The following is a 6,586-nucleotide window of genomic DNA, read 5'->3' on the forward strand; positions in this document are numbered from 1 at the left end:
CCAGTTCCATCCACGTTGAAGCAAATGGTGGGTATTTGTTGTTTCTAATGGCTGAGGAATATTCCATTGTAAACATAAACCACATCTTCTTTATCCATTCATCTTTCGATGGACACCGAGGCTCCTTCCACAGTTTGGCTATTGTTCTTTTGCAGGTTTCTTAGTATGGTTATATACGGCAGGTTTCCCAGTCCCTTTCAAGCATATTTTAAAATGTTTAAAAAAACTAAATAAAAATTGACCTTTTTTTTCTAAAAACAAAGTGTCCTTGAACTATTTATTAGGCCACAGGTGTTGATCAGACCTTTTTGCTCTTTGTATAGTTTACAAATTTTCTGGATTGTTTAGCTGCTTTAGCATTTAACATTTTTATCCAATTCTTCACAGGTGAAAAGTACACCTATGAAATAAGAGTACATCTATATAATAAGTACTTTCTATATAGTAAGTTCCCTCAACAGAACTCCTTCATGTTCATATTTTTGCAACTAGTTTTTGTACAGTTTTAACTTTTTTTTTAGAAAAATTATGAACTCATAGGCTTTTACAAATTCCATTATTATTCATTAAGGACTTTATTTTAGAGAGAGAGGATGGGGGTGGGCCAGAGGGAGAGAGAATGTCAAGCAGATTGCTGAATGGGGAGCCTGAGGCAGGGCTCGATCTCACAACCCTGAGATCATGGCTTGAGCTAAAACCAAGGATCTGAGGCTCAACAAATGCGCAATCCAGGCACCTCTCCTTTTTATTATTTTATATCCATTGTCATCTCATTATTTTCTGCAGAGGAAAGAATTCTACAAGATCCATTCTGGGTTTTTTTTTTTTTTTTCTTGCCCCAAGACAAGGACTCAATCACTGAATTAGTTCCCTGATGATGCTGTAACTTCATCACATCCCAAAAGTCCTTTGGCGATGTGTAGTAACATTCACAGGTGTTGGGGATTAGGACATGTACATTTTTGGTAGGTTGGCAGGGTATTCTTCCTTAGTCTGGCCTTTGCCCCTAAAGATTCACAGCCATCTCACACATACAGAATGCATTCATTTTAATCTCCGTGTTACCCAAAGTGTCAACCATTGCATACCATCAAAGCAACATCTCTGTCTTGGCTCCAAAGTCCCAAGTCTCATTGTCTAAATGAGGTATAGGTGAGAGCTAGGTATGATCCATCCTGGAGACATGGCCCTTCAAAATGGGAGGACAATAGATGGGAAAAAGCAGTCATTGGTCTTAACCAATTTAAAAATCTAGCTGGAAAAAGTATCAGGCTTTAAGGCCTGAGAGTATTCTCTGAGCTCAAGCTGACTTCCTAGGAGCCCTCGCTTTTTCATGAACAGAAGCACTTGTTTATAGATGAGTAGTTTTATCAGCTTGTTTCCTGCTTTTGGAATTTTGGGGATTCAGCCTTCTTTCATTTTGTTCTTTTTCTGTCCTTCAGAGTCCAAGTTGGCAGTTTTGCTGGTGTAAAATTCTCAACCTTGTGGATCTGTCATGGGAATTCACTTCATTAGACAGAGGCTCCTCCACAGAACTTTCCTGATGATCCCATCTCTGTCCTGGGTTTTGCTGCAATAGTTGAGAGGATTCATGAGTCACATGCCTAATCTCTTAACCTATCTCTGTGAATGAATATTCTGGCCTTTTGATCATTCTGGGGCACTAGAAAAAGGTGGTTCAACCATATCCTTGGCTTTTTCTCCAGAGCACACTTACCAGTGAATCTCCTAATTTTAGCATCTTTTGGTTAGGCTAAGGTTTTTCTCAAATCACCAAGTTCAGTTTCTAACAGTACTTCCCTAGGTTATCTCTTTGCTCTTGCATTTTATTTTAATTTTTTATAAAGGATTTTATTCATTTATTTATTCATGAGAGACACAAAGAGGCAGAGGCACAAGCAGAGGGAGAAGCAGGCTCCTTGCAGGGAGCCTGATGCAGGACTCGATCCTGGACCAGGATATGGTCAACAGCTGAGCCACCCAGGCATCCCTATTTAATTTTTTAAAGATTTTGTTTATTCATTTTTTAAAATTATTTATTTGTTCATGAGAGACACAGAGCGGCAGAGACACAGGCAGAGGGAGAAGCAGGCTCCCTGCAAGGAGCCCAAAGTGAGACTTGATCCTGGACTCTGGGATCACGCCCTGACCTCGAGATCATACCCTGAGTTGAAAGCAGATGCTCAACTGCTGAGCCACCCAGGCGTCCCTTTGTTTATTCATAAGAGACACACAGAGAAAGGCAGAGATATATAGAGAGAATACTCCCCACGGGGAGCCTGATGTGGAACTTGATCCCAGGACCCTGGGATCACGACCTGAGTCGACGGCAGATGCTCCACCACTGAGCCACGCAGGGACCTTTTGCTCTTGCATTTTACTACAAGCATCCGAAAGAAAGAAACAAACAAACAAACAAAAAAAAAAACCCCTCAGCTAAATATCCAAGTGGTGTATACAAATTCTGTCTTCCACATAACTGTAGGATACAACTCAGCTATGTTTCTACCATATAAGGATTCCCCTTTCTTTCAGTTTCCAATAATATTCCTCAATTCCTTCTGAGTCCTCACCAGCAGTGCTTTTAGTGTTCATATTTCTATTTATGTATTCTCTAAGACTACAGATTTCCTGTTGAGCTCTTCACCTCCTTCTGAGTCCTCACTAGCAAGAGTTGTTAACATCCACATTTGTACTAATTATCTGTAGAAAGCATTCAAGGTTTTTTCTCTCATCCCTGTAATTCTTCTAGCCTTTGTTTGTTCATTGCCCAGTTCCAAAACCACTTCAAGGGCGGCCCGGGTGGCTCACTGGTTTAGCACCTGCCTTCAGCCCAGGGCCTGATCCTGGAGACCCAGGATCGAGTCACATGTCGGGCTCCCTGCATGGAGCCTGCTTCTCCCTCTGCCTGTGTCTCTGCCTCTCTCTCTGTCTCTATGAATAAATAAATAAAATCTTAAAAAAAAAAAAAACCAAAAAAACAAAACCACTTCTACATTTTAACATGGACTGATCTAACATGATTTTTCACTTGGATTTTTTTTTAAGTAGGCTCCATGCCCAGCATGGAGCCCAATGCTGGGTTTGAGCTCATGACCCTAAAATCAACATGTGCAATGAGATTAAGAGGTGCTTAACCAACTCAGCCACCCAAGTGCCTCAGGATTTTTCACTTGTATTGACAGTTAACTATACATATATCGGTTCAGTGTTGCCTCATATCAGGATTTCTGTGTGAGATTTGATATAAGTCAAAGTAACTCTGTAGGCCAAATTCGATCTGCTGGTCAGTTTATAATTATTATCTAGATTAGTGTTGTGATCTAATGATAGGTCATTATTGTGGATGCATAGATAGATATATATGATGGATACTGGGATATGAGTACAGAAACTCTTAGCACTACAGAAACTGTTCAAATTTACAGCGGGGGCTGGGCAGCCCTGGTGGGCCAGCGGTTTAGTGCCGCCTTCGGCCTGGGGTGTGATCCTGGAGACCCCGATCGAGTCCCGCATTGGGCTCCCTGCATGGGGCCTGCTTCTCCCTCTGCCTGTGTCTCTGCCTCTCTCTGTGTGTGTCTCTCATGAATAAATACATAAAATCTTTAAATTTTATTTAAGGGGGGGGCTAAAAAACACAGCATAGGGTGGAGGGGTTGGCACAAAAAAAAGGAAGTGCAGCACTATTGTCTCTGTTCCTTTCCTCATTTGGCTATTATATCTCACGAGCCAGACCTATGGGGTGGAGAAAAAAAAAAAAAACAAGATAGGATCCCAGTAGGGCAAGGCCTGTAAATATTAAATTTGGTTATTTGGGCAGCCCCAGTGGCTCAGCAGTTTAGTGCTGCCTTCAGTCCAGGGCGTGATCCTGGAGACCCAGGATCGGGTCCCATGTCGGGCTCCCTGCATGGAGCCTGCTTCTCCCTCTGCCTGTCTCTGACTCTTTCATGAATAAATAAAATCTAAAAAAAAAAATCCCAAATGAGAAGGAGGCATAAACAGAGGGAATAGTCACGTAGCAGAATGGAAGAAGGGTGCTGCAGGCAGAATGAACACTATGGGCAAAGACAGGATCAGTACGCACAAAGGAAGGACATTAGCCGACTGTGGCAATGGTATAATCAGGATGCTTTTAGCTTTAAGTACCGGATAAGTCTAACTCTTACTTGTTTCAACACTAAAGAGAGTTTATTGGTCTACATTACTGAAGACTGAGCAGTGCGCTTGAGGCAAGGCCTCATTCAGCAACTCACTGATGTCACCAAATATGGAGTCTTGTCTTGTAGTCTTAAAGTGGCTTGACAGCAGCTTCTGGTATTAAATTTGTCTTGACACCCAGCAGAAAATATTCCACCCAGCACTGCAAGCCAAGTCCTGAGACCAACTCTGGGTCAGCTTGCGTCTTATGCCCACCAATCAATATTGGTAGGGAGATGGCATGGATTCTGTACCTTAATTTTTTTTTAAAGACTTTATTTATGGGATCCCTGGATGGCGCAGCGCTTTAGCGCCTGCCTTTGGCCCAGGGCGCGATCCTGAAGACCCGGGATCGAATCCCATGTCGGGCTCCCGGTGCATGGAGCCTGCTTCTCCCTCTGCCTATGTCTCTGCCTCTCTCTCTCTCTCTGTGACTATCATAAATAAATAAAAATTAAAAAAAGACTATTTATGAGAGAGAGAGAGAGAGAGATTGTAGATGAGCAGGGGGAGAGGCAGAGGGAAAAACAGACTCCCTGCTAAGAAGGAAGCCCCAATGCGGACAGGATCCCAGGGCCCTGGGATTGATATGAGCCAAAGCAGATGCTTAACTGACTGAGCCACCCAGGTGCCCTTAACCTAGCTTTCTTAGTCTGTTCTTAAAGCTGGGGATGTAGTTCCCTTCCCCCAAGACTAGGATTCCCAAATGGAATTCAGGTAAATGGGTGGGGAGAACGAAGGGTGGAAGGACAATCCATGTAGGTAATGCCTCCTGAATCCTGTTTTTTTTTTTTTTTTTTTTAAGATTGTATTTATTCATGAGAGACACACACAGTGAGAGAGGCAGAGACACAGGCAGAGGGAGAAGCAGGCTCCATGCAGGGAGCCCGACGTGGGACTCAATCCTGGGACTCCAGGGTTACACCTTGGGCCGAAGGCAGTCGCTCAACCGCTGAGCCACCCAGGTGTCCCCTGAATCCTGTTTTATAGGATCTCTGCATCCTAGAGTAAGGGATTTAATGGATAAAGATATAGAAGTTTGAGAAATTTATGTCTCAGGAAAGCTCACTTGAGAAATGACCTTGCTTGTTTGGGACCAACAAGCTTGGTTATGTGTTATTTATGGTAAAGGTTAATAAAGGTAATAAAAGACCGCCCCCCCCCCCAAATACAGCAGTTTAAACAAGGCTATGTTTATTTCTCTCTCATTTTACAGAGGTAGGTGTTCCAGAGCTGGACAGGGACTCTGGCATCCTCATGGTTCTTTTTTTTTTTTTTAAGATTCCATTTATTTATTTATGAGAGACAGAGAGGAAGAGAGGCAGAGACACAGGCAGAGGGAGAAGCAGGCTCCATGCAGGGAGCCCGACTTAGGACTCGATCCGGGGTCTCCAAGACCACGTCCCGGGGTTAAGGCAGACGCTCAGCCACTGAGCCACCCAGGCGACCTCTCATGGTTCTTCCACGTCTGAGTTCAAGATGTTTGCTGCCTTAGTCACTCTTGGCGGTGAACAGAGAGGGCAAGGGAAGACACGTCCACGCTTTTCACGGTTCTAAGTGGCACAGATTCCCTCTATTCGATTCCCATTGGCTACCACATAATCACAAACCCACAACTAGCTGCCAGAAAGGCGGGAAGGTGGAATGTAGCTGGGTGGCCATAGGTCCACCTAAAACTTTTAAGGAGACAACTTGTCCTTATCGCGGTTCAGGCCTGCGCTCCTGGTGCCTGTTTTTCTAAGTACTCGTCTGTCCTGTCTGATCCTGAGCCACAGGTCAGCTGCTTCCCCCGCTGGCTTGTGCGCCTGGGCCGGAGCTCAAGTGCCAACGGCGGTGAGCTCCTCTGGCGGAGGCCGGCACCTCGGCTGCGGCACCTCAAGCGGCAGCCGCCGAAGCGCGCTGACTCGGCGACGGTCCCGGCCCCGAGTTCCCCGGCACAGCTCTGACACCACGTGAGCGGCCTCTGTCGCGGGGCTTCGGAGGCCGGGGTGTGCCCATCACACAGTGGCGGCCCGCATCTTTCTGGGCGGTGACCCCGCCTCTCGAACCAACCCCCGCCTCTGAGTCCGGGGCTTTCTCTTCCCTGGGCCTTACATTTCTCTCCTTTTTTAAAGGAGCGTGATTTCGAGCACTGGTCGGGCTCTGATGAGCCCCGCGAATCCAGGAGAAGAGCTCGGAAGCTGCAAGGCCCACGTAAATGACGGGGCAACGCGAAGCGGCTCACGAGGCCGGCCGGCCCGGTGGGGCTCGCGGAGCGCACGCGCTCTCCTCTCCTCTCCTCTCCCCGCCCCGCGGCTGCGGCTGCGGCTGCGGCTGCGGCTGCGGCTGCGGCTGCGGCTGCGGCTGCGGCTCCCGGCGCTGCCGAGCCCCCTTCACGCACGCTGGTCCA

This window comes from Nyctereutes procyonoides, unplaced genomic scaffold (assembly GCF_905146905.1).
Source record: "Nyctereutes procyonoides isolate TBG_1078 unplaced genomic scaffold, NYPRO_anot_genome, whole genome shotgun sequence".
Lineage (NCBI taxonomy): Eukaryota > Metazoa > Chordata > Mammalia > Carnivora > Canidae > Nyctereutes > Nyctereutes procyonoides.